Raw genomic sequence first — 14,739 nt, forward strand, 5'->3', positions numbered from 1 at the left:
TAACTGTATACCATCATTAAAAAAACTCCAGAGTATTTTGGCCTTGTGCATCACACCCAGCTGCCTCATGAAGATGTGATTACTGAGTAACAGTGGATGCCGCCTACGCAAGTGTAACTCTCCCGTGCTGAAGGGTGCTCTTCATCACTGCTGCCGACGGCCCTCTGCTGGGAAAGAGGTGGTCAGCCCGGGCTCCAGGGCTCCAGGGATTGGGAGTGGTGATCCTCAGGGTTCCAGGGGGTGACTGGGTGAGGGACAGGGTTGGCCTGGATTCTGAGAATGAGTTGGGGCTCTAGTGAGGGTCTCCCTAAGGGTCTTTCCCTGGTCTCCCTCCTGTCTGCTAAAAGGCCATTCAGGACAGTCTCCTGGGAGGTCTTCCCCTCACCCACTGGGGTCTGCTGACTCAAGCTGGCACCTGGCGTTTCTGCTAACGGAGTTCTCTTTCTTGTAAGGGCCCTGACCACAGTTTCCCTTGATGCCTCTCCTCCTTGTTTCAGAGCTCCTCTGTCTCGTGTTGCACTGTGGAGATGACCTTCCTGCCCTTTGGAGAACTTTAACTGAGGGAGGGACAGGTGTGGAGGTTGCTAGCTCTCCCAAAGTTCTTGGCGTCTTCGAGTCAGCCCCAGACACACAGAGACACCTGGATGCAGTCTGACGTGGTCTTCCCATCTCCTGGCCTCGTCCAGTATGTTACAAGAGGGCCAGCATTGAGCAGCATGATGCCGGGACTGGGGTTAGAGGTTTGAACCTCGGGGAACCCGTGAGTTCCGGGCTGGGGAAAAGAACCCGCCTGGCCTCTGAAGCACCCACCCGGCTATGTGGGTCTCAGCAAGTTCTTGAACCTGTTGGGGCCTCACTCAGCTTCTTCTTCATAAATCCAGGGCTCTCCTGTGCTGAAGGGCCCTCTTCATCACTGCTGCTGACGGCCCTCTGCTGGGAAAGAGGTGGTCAGCCCGGGCTCCAGGGCTCCAGGGATTGGGAGCCACCCTCTCTGCCCTCACTTTCTGCAGGCCAGTGTTCTTTCATGCCTCCTGGGCTGTAGTATTTTTATTCATTCAGCCGTTCAACTAATGTTTGTAAATGTGAATCCTCTCTGTGCCTGCCTCCCGTTTTCCCTGCTGAGTGGCCATTAGGAGGCCCAGATGGCAGGATTAGCCTGGAGGGGTGATCACTCTGGGTCTTCCTCTTGGGTTTAGACTCCTTTAATACCTCTGCTATGTCAGAAGAGAGGGGTTTAGAATAAGGAGGGTTGATTCTTTTCTAACAACTTAGTCTGGACCCCTTCCTTTCTAAGTGGAATTTGCCCCAGGGTACCTTCTAGCTCTCTGAGTTCCAAAGCAATTTACTACTCGAGAAAATTAGCACTGCCAAGGATGACTTGCCATCTCCCTAAGGATAGATCAGAACAGCAGAATGAGTGATACATACAACAATATTCTGTCTTCTGTCTCCTTCAGATCACTGTCCAAAGCTTAGCAACACTGTGAAGGGTTTCCAGATTAATAGCAAGTCTTTACCGAGCAGATACTGTGTATCAGGCATTATATTAAGTGTTTCACTTACATTCTTGTTAATCCTTAATATTGCAAAGTAAAAGTCCCTGTTTTATGGGAGAGGAAATATGTTCAGAATCATTCAGTCTCTAGCAGTTACTTATTGAGCACTTACTAAGTGCTAAGTGTTATTTCAGGCTTGAGGGATACCCCAGTGTACCAAAAAGATCAAAAAAAAAAAAAAAGAAGAAAGAAAGAAAATCCTGCTTGTGTGGAGCTTGCATTCTAGCATGGGGAGACAGACAAAATACAATCAGATAAATGATACAGATTGTCAGATGGCTGTAGGTACAAAGGAGAAAATAAAGGAGGGGAGGAGACCTTGGAATGCTGGGAACGTGTGTGTGGTGTTGAAATTTCAAATAGGGGCTCAGAGAAGGCTTCACTGCAAAAGTGACATTTGAGTGAGCCCTAGAAATATTTGGGGGAGAGGCAGGCAGAAGGAATAAAGTGTAGAGCCCTGAGGCTACTAATGCTGGGCGCGTCTGGCTTTCCTGTCTGGCTCCAGATAGCCTCCAGTACTGCCTCTCCTATAGTTCTTCCCTGACTCCACTGTGATTCAGTACTTAGTTGATTCAGCTCTTTGTTTTTTCATCAAATATTTATGGAATGCTTGTTGTGTGCAAACTGCTACAGTGATCAGATGGGAGCCCTGCCTTTGGGAACTTAGAGTTTAGAGGAGGAGCGGACACCTTTGTGTATAAAGGAGCGCAAATAGCCTGACCCTGCAGTCTGTACTGTGCCGGTTCACAGGCATTTCCTCTTGATGCTCTCCAACACAAGCAGTGCCTCCAGGTGGCTGGATCCAGGTTTTACCCATTAAGAGGTTCAGGTAGCAGACTCTGGGGAAAGTGGTAGAATCAGAGCCTCAAAGGAAACAGAGACTCGGATGGGCTCCTCCAGGACAGAGGGGTCGGGGGTGTGGTCCCTTTTGCCTGGTGCGGACTCGCACCTGTGACCCTCCCACGGACCACTGCACACAGACGGTTGGGCAGCAGGAGGGCGAGAGCCAGGCTGTGGGACTCCCCTGGGGCTCCCATCTTCCGTTGGCAGACGTCTCCTGGGCTGTTTCTGTAACCGGAAGCGCTTGGGATTACGCTGACCGGCCATCCATGGAGCCGGGAGGACGGGCTGGCCAGGCTGCAGCCGAGGCCGCGGGTCCTCCTCTGGGCCTTCACGGGGCTCCTCCCCTCCCCGCGGAGTCGCGTCCTTCCTGTGGGGGCCTCCAGGTGGACTGGGGTGCGGGAGGCTCTCTGGGCTCTCGGTCTGGCCGCCTTGCCTCCTGCCTCTCGGGTGCTGGGTGAGCGGAAGTCCGGGCCCAGGATGGAACGGGCCGTTAGTGCGGATGGGAAAGTGAAGCAATGGCCTAGGTCGCTTCTTCCTGAGCATGTGCTGTGACAAAGGAAGTTGCAACATTTTTTTTTTCCCTTTCTTTCTTTCTTTTTATAGAGCAAGAAGGGGAAAAAAACCCAGTCTTCCAGTAAACTTCAGAAAAAGATCTAGCCTTTGCTGGATGGTTCTCCCTTCCCCCACAGTGCTTTTTTAGTATGTGGTCTTTCTGCCATCCTGCCTCCTCCGTCCATCCCTGCTGGCGTCCCTCTTCTCCGAGGGCCTGTGTCGCTGAAGTGTGATAAGTGCCTCTCCCAGGAGGAGACAGTAAGTTGGTCTGCGGGAGCCGTGAGGGAGTGTCGTGTCCGTCGTCCTCTCCACATACTGAGAGTTATTTAAATACAACAGGTGTTTGCAGATACCCACCTGGCCTCTCTCACTGCAGCTTTGGTCTCTGTTCACTTGGTGCCCCAGAAGGTTGAGGTGGTACCTATTTCTTGGCTCAGATAACCACCCGCTTTGATAGGGTGTATGTCCAGTCAGATGGTGGGAAAGAGGCCCAAATGTGGGAGCAAGAATCAAGCTGAAAGACCACACACGTGAAGCTGGAGTCCTTGGTCAGGTTGAATCTGGCCTTTGTGCTGCACCTGGATGGGGCTTTCCAGGTGGCTCACTTATAAAGAATCTGCCCGCCAGTGCCGAAGTTGCAGGTTCAACGTCTGGGTCAGGAAGATCCCCTGGAGAAGGTAATGGCAATCCATTCCAGTGTTCTTACCTGGGAAATCTATGGACAGAGGAGCCTGGCAGACTACACCATGGGGTCACAAGGAGTTGGACTCAACTTAGTCATTAAGCAGCAGCAGTTGTACTTGGGCAGGAATCCAGTTGTCTTTTTTAGTCTGCGGATGATACATTTTCCTGATGACGACGATTGAGTTCTGGAAAAGTAGTGTAACTTTTTTTTGGTGAGGTTTATGTCTTCTTCCTTGGATATCCGTGGGGCTTCCCTGATCGCTCAGATGGGAAAGCATCTGCCTGCAATGCAGGAGACCCCGGTTCAATTGCTGGGTCAGGAAGATCTGCTGGAGAACTGATAGGCTTCCCAGTCCAGTATTCTTGGGCTTTCCTTCTGGCTCAGCTGGTAAAGAATCCGCCTGCAAAGTGGGAGACCTGGGTTTGATCCCTGGGTTGGGAAGATCCCCTGGAGAAGGGAAAGGCTACCCACTCCAGTATTCTGGCCTGGAGAATGCCACAGTCTATGGGGTCGCAAAGAGTTGGACGTGACTGAGCATGTGTATAAATACCCAATATCTATACTCCAAATATACTATCCTGTATCCCTGTAGTATATTCCAGAGATATACTACAGGATATTTATACTTCAGCATAGCCCAAAAGTTCCAGTACAAATCAGCTTTGAGACTCCAGCTTCGGACAGCTGAGGGCTGTTCCAGGTCATCCTTGAGGTCCTCTTGCTCTGAGGGAGCTGGGGGCTTGCACTGGGCGATAGGCTCCGATGTCTTGGATGGAGTGATGGCTGCTAGTGTTAATTGCTGTCTTGGGCAGAGAAGGGCACAGCCCTGTGGGGTGAGGATTGCTGTTCAGGCTTTTTGTTCTTTGTACCTGTTGTCTGCGGTGCAGCTGACACGGAGCTCCTCCTTTCCTGCCGTTTTCTCTGAATTGTATCTCCCCATCACAGGTCAGTCTCTTCGGGCTGGAGCTGACCTCCAAGAGGTGGTAGTGGAAGGAGTCAGAATTTGCTGATTTGTGTGGATCTCAGAGTGAATGCATAAGCCCTTTTTCACAGCTAGTTGTACTGCTGGTCCAGTAGCCACTAGCCACATGTGACTGTTTAAATTTAAATACTTGAATAAAGTTAAAAATTAGTTTCTCCATGCCGCAGCAGCAGCCACATGGCAAGTGCTCGAGTCACATAGAACTAGTGGCTGCCGTGTGGGGCAGTGCAGGTAGAGAACATTCCATCGTTGCAGAACGCTCTCACACAGCGCCAGACTCTGAGGCCGTTGTTCTGCACCCTGGCAAAGATTTAGCAGAGCTGGGAGGGAGTTTGTGTAAGAATACGAGGAGAGGTTTTGCGGTCCAGGAGCACGAGTAGAGAAGGTGATCTTTAGAAAGGCAGCTTTTGTTTGTCTTGTTCAGGACTGCCTCCCCACAAAATGGAGAAGGCAGTGGCACCCCACTCTAGTTCTCTTGCCTGGAAAATCCCATGGATGGCGAAGCCTGGTAGGCTGCAGTCCATGGGGTCGCTAAGAGTCGGACGCGACTGAGCGACTTCACTTTCACTTTTCACTTTCATGCATTGGAGAAGGAAATGGCAACCTCTCCAGTGTTCTTGCCTGGAGAATCCCAGGGACGGGGGAGCCTGGTGGGCTTCCGTCTATGGGGTCGCACAGTCGGACACGACTGAAGCGACTTAGCAGCAGCAGCAGCCCCACAAAATGGTCGTCTAGCTCAGTGGCTCCCAACCAGGTCGATTGTCAAAATCACCTGTGTGGGTAACATTTGAAAATACAGATTCCTGGGCCCCACTCTGTGTATTTTACTGAGTCCAAGATTGTGGGGTGGTGTTCAGGAATGTGTGTTTTTGTCTATGATCAATATCTCTGTTTGGCATCCTGTGGAACCTCTTCTTAAATTCCTCCAGTGATGGGGAGCCTACCTCTTTTGAAGAAAACCTTACTCTTAAAAACTTTTTCTGGTTTTATGTTTTTTTTTAAAGTTTTATGTTGATCAAGTCAAAGTTTGGTTCCCTGAAGGTGCATTATCCCTTGGTGCTAGTGGTGTTTTCCAGAGCCTCACGGAATGCATCAGCCCATCCCCACCTGGCCTTCTGCAGACACCTGTGCGCGGCTGTGTCTGCCACCCCCTCGCCACGGCTGGGTTTCAGACTACCCCACCTGCGAGGGCCCCCGAGAGATGCAGGCGGAGACATCATTCCCAGGATCCTGCCGATTGTCAGGCCTCGCTGAGAGATCGTGGAGAGGTGCGCGTCTCGGGGGACCCTGATGGTGGAGGGTCCTAAGGGCCATCAAGCCAGTCATCCCCCAGTGTCCATCCTGCTCCGTGTTTCTCTGCATGGTTCACACCTGCTTTCTGAGGCCACTGATCCGGTTTTCTTTAGAGGCATTCAGGGACAGCCATCTAGCCAGATACGACCACAGTTATGTCTGTTTAGAGACCTCCCGTGGCCTCCGCTTGCCTGCATTGTGACACTTAAACTCCTAAATATGGTGTTCAGGCAAGCTGGCTTTGACCTTTCTTTCTTCCCCTACGCCTAACCCCTAACACACCTGTGTGAACACGCGCGCACAGTCACGCATGCACACACACGCTCCCGCTCCTTCCCTTCCAGGAGAGGACTCCATCCCACCCTGCAGTGTGCTGCTTCTGCTTCCTGACCTTCTGTGTCTTTTTCTTGTTCATCCTTTTACTCCTGGGAGAAGTTTGTTTCTACTTGGAAGCTTAGATTTCACCCGCCCCGCCCCCAGTTCCAGGCAGAATAACTTTCTGCCCTATATTAGTGGTAGTTCACACACTGGCTACTGTTCTGAATTTAAATGACAGCCACTCCCATGTCCTGGCCTCTGAGTGCCTTAAGGACAAGATACGAGAAGGCAATGGCACCCCACTCCAGTACTCTTGCCTGGAAAAATCCCATGGACGGGGGAGCCTGGTGGGCTGCTATCTATGGGGTCGCACAGAGTTGGACACGACTGAAGCGACTTAGCAGCAGCAGCAGCCCCAGGGTAAGCACAGTGCTAGGCACTTAGCTGAGCTGCATCAGACCCAGGGAATGGCTGAGCCTCTTGCCTGTTTGTCTTCATTTGGATTCTCAGGAGACGGCCACCAGGGAGTTGGGCCCCTTTTCTAATACCAGCTTTTTACCCCTGGTGTCCTCTGACCACGTCAGCTTCAGTGAAGAAACGACTGCTCAGCAGCTGATAATTAACAAGCTGAGCGGAGCCTTGGCTGCCTTAGAGGCAAAACTGGTATTTAAACAATAAAGTTGCTAAAATCAAGAATTAAAGTGTCAGCTTCAGAAGAGCTACATCCAAACACAAGCCCGCCCAGTTAGAGAAGATAAGTGGAATAATGGAGCCAAGGAATTATCTGTAGCCTTGAGGAGTCCAGGGACAGGAAGCCCGGTGGGGAGGTTAGGGGGCTGGCAGGAGCTGGAGAAGGCACTTTTCTGTCTGTCCTCCAGGAACAGAGATCTGGGGTCTGCGGTTGCTTGGGAATATTGGGGGGTGCTTCACTGGAAAGGGCTGTCAGTGTTCCCTTCGCTCCCAGTCTAGAGATTGAACTAGTTTTGCTGGGTGGGCAAGAAGAGAAATTAGGGGAAATAGGGTAGAAATAAACTGTGAACATTTTTCTAAGGTGATAAAACATGCATTTTTGTATTTGGTTATGAATGGAGACTGCTCAGTGTTACCTTGTGGGATCTCACCTTATCTGATGTTTCCAGGGTTGGGAGGGGAGAGCTGATATGGGGCCTCCCCCCTTCTTAGGTCAGAACCAGAGTCCTCGGAGTTCCCCAACCTCTTGGTGGTACCCAGAGAAGAACCACAGTCTCCATCTCCGCGGAAGGTATTCTCAGAAATGTGCACGCCAGGAATAGTCTGTGGCTTCAGAACAAGGGCAGAGGCTGTAAGAGGCAGAGGTTTCCTGGGTGCGGGGCGGGGGGCTGAGGGTGCCGCCTGGGGCCCAGCTGCCGAGGTCAGTGGGAGGTGCCCCTCCAGGGTGTGCTTTACTGTGAATGAAGCAGGAAGCCCTCACCAGGGTACCAGAGGGGCTCCTGAAGGGGCTTTTCTACAAAGTTACCCCAACACACAGCCTCTAGTGTTTCCAAGCCGAAGGAAGGGTCTGTCTGACAAGTGTTTTTTTTAGTAGGGGGACTACTTCCAGATCCAAGAGACAACCTGAAATACATAGTTTGAATATAAAAATACTGGACTTTCTGGTTCATGTTATTTCTGAGTGTCTGTCACTCCCATGGTGGGAGGAAGGTTGGGTAAGAACCCTTTCTGGTCCAGCTTGCTTAGCCCGCTGTTCTCTCAGGTTTCTCTGTTGGGATTGGTGGTGTCAGTGGCTGAGGTTGCCCCCACCACGTGCGATGCTTAGCGTGGCGGCATCTCACTGACCACAGGTGTGTACATTCAGTGCAGTCACCCAGTTACTTTTATGGGCAAATGCAGAACAGCTGAGGAAGTCTAGGGAGCGATTTGGTCAGGGAATAAAACCAGCCAGTTCATCCGCAGGTGAACCCTGGCCCTTGGTGGTATAAGCACAGATGATTCAGAGCCAGGGTTGGCTTGAGCGTATGCAGGGTTCAGTGTTTTGGATGAAGTTCTAGTGGTCTTTGCGGAAACGTCATCACTGGTTGAACCGAACTGTGAAGATACCACAGCACGCTCGTGAGTCTGTTCATCTGTTCACTGAAAGCTTATTGAGAAGGAAGCACGTAAGCAAAATGTTTCTCATGTATTTCAAATCGTAGAAGAGCTACATAAGGGACTGAGCATGGAATAGAGTCACCCATTTCTCCAAACACCAGACAGCCTTGGATTGTGTTGGTGGAACATCAGTCCTGAGACAGACACCCTGTGATCAAATGAATCTGGGAAACATTCTTCAGCATACATTAACATTCTAAAGGCGCTGAGAAGTCCTTTAGTAGAAGAATCTGTTTGGCCTTGTGGTGGTGGTGCTTCTGACATATGTCGGGCCCCTTTTTCTTGATACCTGTCACTTATTAATATCCTGCAGAATACTGTTTGAGAAATGGTGGTGAAGTCTCCCTGCTCTGGGAGAACTGTCTGGTGATTCAGAGAAAAATTCACCTGACTGTGTGTTAACACAGGTTTGAGAGGCTTAAAAATTTTTGTGTGTGCACGCCGGGGGTGTGGCCGAGAAGGGCCCCCTGGCAGGTGGCTTCCATTGACGTTGGCCTGTCTGCATTCCTGCTGGCTTTGTGCTTCTGGAGAAGGCTTTTGTCCTGTCTTAAACACACTGAATAGCAGTTACATCTGTCATGCCTGGGAAGCGGCAGTGTGCAGCATGAGGGGGGGGTGTGGGGGGGAGCAAGCAGTGGGCGGTCACCCCCGCTTGAGCCCCAGGCTACTGAGAGCTCCTTGCCTTTGGAGAAAGGGTCTCGCGATTCAGAGGCGGCTGCTTGCCAGGTCTGGAAGTGCAGGGGCGCAAGAGTTCACTCCCTTGCCTCTGCGTGGCCTCCTGGTCTGATGGGGGTCTCTGCATCTTGAGGTGGCCGTGGAAGAGGCAGATGAACTGTGTCTTTTCTCCCCTCCCCACCGGCCAGGGCGGAAAGGCACTAGGGAACCTCCATCACCTGGGGGAACCGAGATGAAGGCTTTTTGGCTTCAGTTTAAGGATTCAGAATTTGAAAGTGGACTTAGTAAAGTCTGTGGAATTTTAAAATTCAGGCTAGAGTTGTTTGCAGGCCATCGGTGACCGGAGGTGGATGTGAAGGTTGGTCCCCTTGACGGCGGCTCCTGAGGAAGGGTTTGGTGGCTCTGCTGGGCTCTTCACTCGCAGAAGAGCCTCACTTCACACCCGAGCCTGCTGCAGGCCTCTGTGCCCTCCCAGGGCAGCTTGCTAGGGGGTCATGGTTGTTTACAAGGAAGTCAGCAGCTGAGGGACAAAGGGAGTGTTGGTGGGAGTCGTTAACACTTCTGGAGATTGTGCACTGCCAATGTAGGTAGCTCTGTGTCATGGAGCCAGGCCCCGGACTTCCTCCCTGTGTGTGCGTGTATTTGTATTTTTATGTCTCCTCTTTTGACGTCCCCAGAAGGAAGGGATGTAGTGTGTCCTCAGGAACAAGGGTGCCTGTCCCTGTCTCCCTGGCATCTCCCTGCCTTTACACCGCAGGCAGCCTTGGGCATCGCTCAGGTAGGGAGGGGCAGCCCAGCCCCAGGCTGTGTGAGCCGAGGAGGGGAAGGGCAGCTACCCCACCAGCCCCAGGAAGCCGGGAGTATTAGCTCTGCCGCCAGCCATGGCTGTGCAGACTCCCAGGCTCCAGTGTCCCCAGAGGGACCAGTAACTCTGAGCCCCCAGGACTGGTGGCCCCCAGGGAGGGAACCCTTGCCAGAAAGCTCTGAGCTTACTCGAGATGGGCCTTGGTAACGGCAGCGTGAGAGCTGGGCGGTGGGGAGAAGAAGGGGCGGCTCCTCCCTCCGCCCCTCTTCAGCTGGAATGCATCACCGCCACTGCTGGGAATGCTCTCAGGCCACTTGTAGGCAAATTGGTCATTATGGAAATTCTTTCTGACCCCGGGGTGGAGCTTTCCTTATTTAGAAGAACCTTCATCTGTGTTCTTTCCAGGTCTTGGCACTGAGGGACAGAGCTGTTGCCCTGCTGACCCCTCAAGGCTAGAAGGCAGGGCGGGGTCTGAGCCCCACTCTGTCGTCTCTCTCTCTGGTTCCCCTTCCCCTCTCCCGCCGTCCCCTCCCCTGCTGTCCCCTGCCCCGCCGTCCTCTGCCCTGTCGTCCCTGCCCCGTCATCCCCTGTCTGGTCTTGCCCTGATTCTGGCCTGGTGAAGTAGGCAGGGGTTGGGGACGAGTGGCCTCGAGCCCCTGTGTCATCTTTCCCAGAGGCCTTGTTGGGTCTGTGTCTCCTGCACGGCCCTCTTTGCAGCTGGGGCACATCTGGACCTCGACAGGGTGTCCTGTTGACCGGCCTGATGAGGATTCCAGATTTCCCCTAGGTACCGGCCAGTTATTCCAAGAGAGGAGTGGGATTTCCCCACCCGTAGGCACTCCACCTCCAGGAGAGTCTTGACCTCTAAGCCGCCTGCCCTCATGCCCTCCCCCAGGAGAATGGCAGGAAGGAAGTCCTGCCCAAAGTTGTTTTTTGGTTTGTGAAGTAACCTCGGTTTGAGAAGCATGGAACTTATACCCCTCCCCTTGAAGATCTGAGGCCAGAAGCTCTAGCTTCTCTGGTTTCCAGGGAAACCAGATGGATCAGGCAGGTAAAGAAGGGACTGGTTATGGGGACTGAAAGTCCTGAGAGGTTCCTGGGCTCTCCTGTACTTCTCTGGGAATGTGAGTGGTCTCCTTGGGGCCTTGGTCGTAGCCCTCACTTGGTCAGCAGCCGGCTGTGCTCAGCTCTCTGCACCCGAGTTGCCACGCATTTGAAATGAAGATCATGTGGGCTGTACATGGTTTATGACTTTATTTTATTTATTTATTTTTTGGTTTATGACTTTAAAGGGCTATGGAATATATAAAAATTAAACACGTTTTCGGGTTGTATTTCCTAACCCAGAAGAGAGAGTCATGTTAAAGGATTTAGCATCAGAAGAAACCTTGACCTCAGGTAGTCTAGGCTTATCCTAGAGAGGAGGAGGCTGAGCACAGGTGCCTTGAGTTCAGGTTCTTAGCAAGGGGACTGCAGAGCTGGGCCAAGGACCAGGCCACTGAGCTTCCCAGTCTCCTTTCTCTAGGCCAGCTCCAGGACGCGTGTCCTTGGGGTGGAGAGCCACAGTAGGTAAAACGTACCACAGAAAAAGGTTTACATGGTCTGTGCTATTGCAGGCGGGGCAGTAGGGATAGTCAAGTAGATAATTTTCAGATTATTGAAATTCGACTTCTCAAAGTATCAGTGATTTTTTTTTTTTTGCTCCAGCCAATCTAGCTTCTTAATTCTCTTGAATTTCCATACTATTCTGTGTCCCAGAAACCTGCCGGGTGCTGTGGGGCAGGGTACAGTGGTTCCTGTATTGGTTCAGTGTTGGCTGTGGATAATCTACAAAGTGGATAACTCACATGCAGACAGAGCTAGTTAGCTGCACCAGTCCCTCTTTTGCGGACATACTGATTTGATAGCCATCCCCTTGCTGGAGGAAACTGGCTGGAGCTCGCTGCAGCTGCATCTCTGCATTCCTCGGCTCCTGTCTGGAAACATGGTTGGCACAGATGTGGTGAATAGCTGACTGTCCAGGGGAAAGGACTTCCTTCACTGTCCAGGGGAAAGGACCACAGCCAGAGAGGGGCAGGGCTAGGGCCAGAGAGTGATGGAGCCGGTCCCATGGGAACAAGAACTTACGCCAGTGGAGGTCTGAGCACGCTTACGTATGCTCCATCTTGGCCAAGATTTCCTGCCCCCAGGTTGGCTGGGCCTTTTGCAATTCTGCCTCGAGAGGCCCCTGTGTTGACTGGAGCAGTCCCTGTCCTTCCCCTTGCTGCTGTCCTGCCATGACCTCCTGGCCACTCCTCTTTCCCCTGTGCCCCTTACTGGCTGTCACTCCTTCCCCCCTCAGTCCATTAGGAAGCACTAACAGGCAGTGAACTTGAGAGGACTGTTCAGTGAGCGCCCATGTACCCAATGACCTAGATTCTACCCTTAACATTTGACTCTACTCGCTTTCTCCTGTCTTTTCTTCATCTCTCTCTCTACTCATTTATCAGCCTGTCTTACTTTGAGAATGCATTTTATAGGAAGTGGCAGACATTAGTACCCTTTGCCCTTAAACATTTTAGCATGTATAAGCACTGGAGTTCAGTATTTGTTCGTGCATCTAATTAATTATTTTGTGGTAAAATTTATATAGCAGTGAAATGCTCAGGTTTTAAGTGTATCATTTGGTGACTTTCATCCATGCAATCCAAACCTCTGTCAAGATAGAAAACAAAAATTTTTATTACCCTGAAATTTCCCTCATGCTCCTTCCCAGGCCATCACAATTCTGGTGTGTTTTTTGCACTAGGGATTTGTTTTGCCTATTCCAGAATGTCATGTAAAAGGAAATTAATCATGATGGCCTCTCTTATGTAAAGTTCATGCACCTGGTTACCTGTATTGGTAGCTCATTCCTTTTTATACGGTGCAGTTTTCCATTGTATGGATGTGATACAGTTTGCTTATCTCTTCTCCTTTAGCGCATTTCCAGGTTTTGGCTCTGATGAGTAAAGCTCCTATGAATATTCTTGCAGGAGTCTTTTCGTGGACACAGTGTTTCCATTTTTCTTAGGTCAGTGGCTAGGAGTGGGAGTGCTGGGTCACAGGAGGCAGTTACTTCTCCTTCTCGAAATAACGCCGGTATTCTGTTGTCAAGATTGTGAGTATTAGAAAACACCTTATTGCTCATCTAGATGATTCTTTCACTCGGTGTAGGATTCCCCCCGAGAGCCTCTGCCTGAGTGTTTCCAGGGGTAAGGAGGTTAGTACCTTCCAAGCCCCTACTGTTGGAGGACAGCTCCTTGTAATTTCTGCCATGGGAGTCACGTAGCCCTCTTCTCTGTGACAGCCCTACAGAATTTGGGGAGTGTTATCACATCCAGTCTCTCAACTGCTCAGAATAACGGTTCCAGTCCATCGATCCACTTGTCCTGTGACTTTCTTATCAGACCTTTTATGTCCTGGTCATTACTTTTTGGAAGTTTAATAGTTTCCTTTTGCTTAGACGTGACAGTGGATTCGTGTGATGTGAGAGGTGCCGAGTGTGACTGGGTCTGGACGCCTGTCTTGATCTAGGACCTTGATCTGCCAGGGAGCTGAAGGTGATGCTCACTTGTTGGCAGCTGCATCATGACCACATCATGGCAGTGGGTCAGGTATTTGTAAAACAAATACCACAAATCTAAGGTGATATTAAGGTACTCCTGCAGCTCGAAGTCGTTTAGAACCTCTGATATTAACAGCATCTTGTGCACCTTCTGCTTGCCGTCTTCTCAGTTTATCTTTGTCACCACTTTATGAGAAAGGTGCTATTAAAACAAACTTAATAAAAACTGTTTGGTTTAAAACAGCATTTGTCAGCTTGGGTACTATTGACTTTTTGGATCAGATAATTCTGTTGTGGAAATTGTCCAATGCTTCTTAGGAATTAGCATCCTGGTCCTCTACCTACCAGATCCCAGATGCAGCTCTCTCTGTGCTGCTCCAAGTTGCAACAATGAGAAATGTCTCCACACGTTTTCAAATGTCTCACGGGGAAAATCATGTCAGGCTGAGAACCATTCCCACAGTGTGGAACTTAGTAATTGAAAGCAATTTAAATAGTGGAGCTCTTCCTGAAAGGTGACCACTGTCACTGTTCATGTGTATACTTCCCTCTGTGTTCATTCCTTGTGCCCGCAGTCCTTGCTTTTCACTGTTACAGTATACATGAATTTCATGGACTACAGCTTCGTTAAATAGCACCAGTCCCAAAACAGCATAGTTCCAGTTCGAGTTGTTATGACATGTGAACTGAGTAATTGTACAGAGTACAAACTTTGCAACTAGCTCTTCAGTTCACAGATCCCTATGTACCTAACAGATGTGACCAGTGACAGGTTAGGCTCAGTGACCAGTCACGGCCCTTCTTTGCGTCTGTTGGTGGAGGTCACTGCCTATCTGTTGTTGAGTTCACACGGGCAAGTGTGCAGCTGTTGTGTTGCTTCCTTGTCTCCTAGCAATAAACTCATGTGATGTTTTACAAAAATGGATAATCAAAAGAGGAAATTGCCCAACATTGATGACATTTCAGCAAAGAAATGAAAAATGGTAATGCTGAAAGTGAAATTCCATGACTGAACATGAGTGGAATTACAGCTGACTGCAGAAATGTCGACATTGCCGCTGTTTGAGACTGCATATGCGGCCAGAAGAATCAAGTGAAGGCAAATTCCCTGACCCAGCAGTTGTGACGCAGAGGACAAAGAAGTGCCAGAGGAAGTGACACTGGGAAAAAGTTTCACATGGAAGGGACTCTCGAAGGTATTTTGCAACATTAAAAGCCCAAAGGATAAAAGGTTGGAAACGGATTCAGATTTACAAAGAGTGTGGCAACTTATAAAGGCGTGGAAAAGATGTTTGCTCTGTCTTGTGTGTTAAACCT

The 14,739-nt window shown here is 50.5% G+C and overlaps 1 protein-coding gene and 1 long non-coding RNA gene across 2 annotated transcripts in view; both read left to right on the forward strand.

The window, feature by feature from the left end:
• MAPKAPK2 (MAPK activated protein kinase 2) overlaps nt 1-14,739 on the forward strand; it is a gene marked incomplete at its 5' end in the record, with an annotated part of 46,710 nt that overhangs the window by 10,367 nt on the left and 21,604 nt on the right. The window lies entirely within an intron of this gene.
• The window catches only part of LOC138991222 (uncharacterized), a 40,309-nt gene that overhangs the window by 9,647 nt on the left and 15,923 nt on the right, over nt 1-14,739 (forward strand). Inside the window, exon 2 of the long non-coding RNA XR_011467186.1 lies at nt 1-14,739. This exon is cut by the window's right edge and continues 15,401 nt beyond it. This is a non-coding gene — a long non-coding RNA (uncharacterized lncRNA).

Source organism: Bos mutus, chromosome 16 (genome assembly GCF_027580195.1).
Source record: "Bos mutus isolate GX-2022 chromosome 16, NWIPB_WYAK_1.1, whole genome shotgun sequence".
Lineage (NCBI taxonomy): Eukaryota > Metazoa > Chordata > Mammalia > Artiodactyla > Bovidae > Bos > Bos mutus.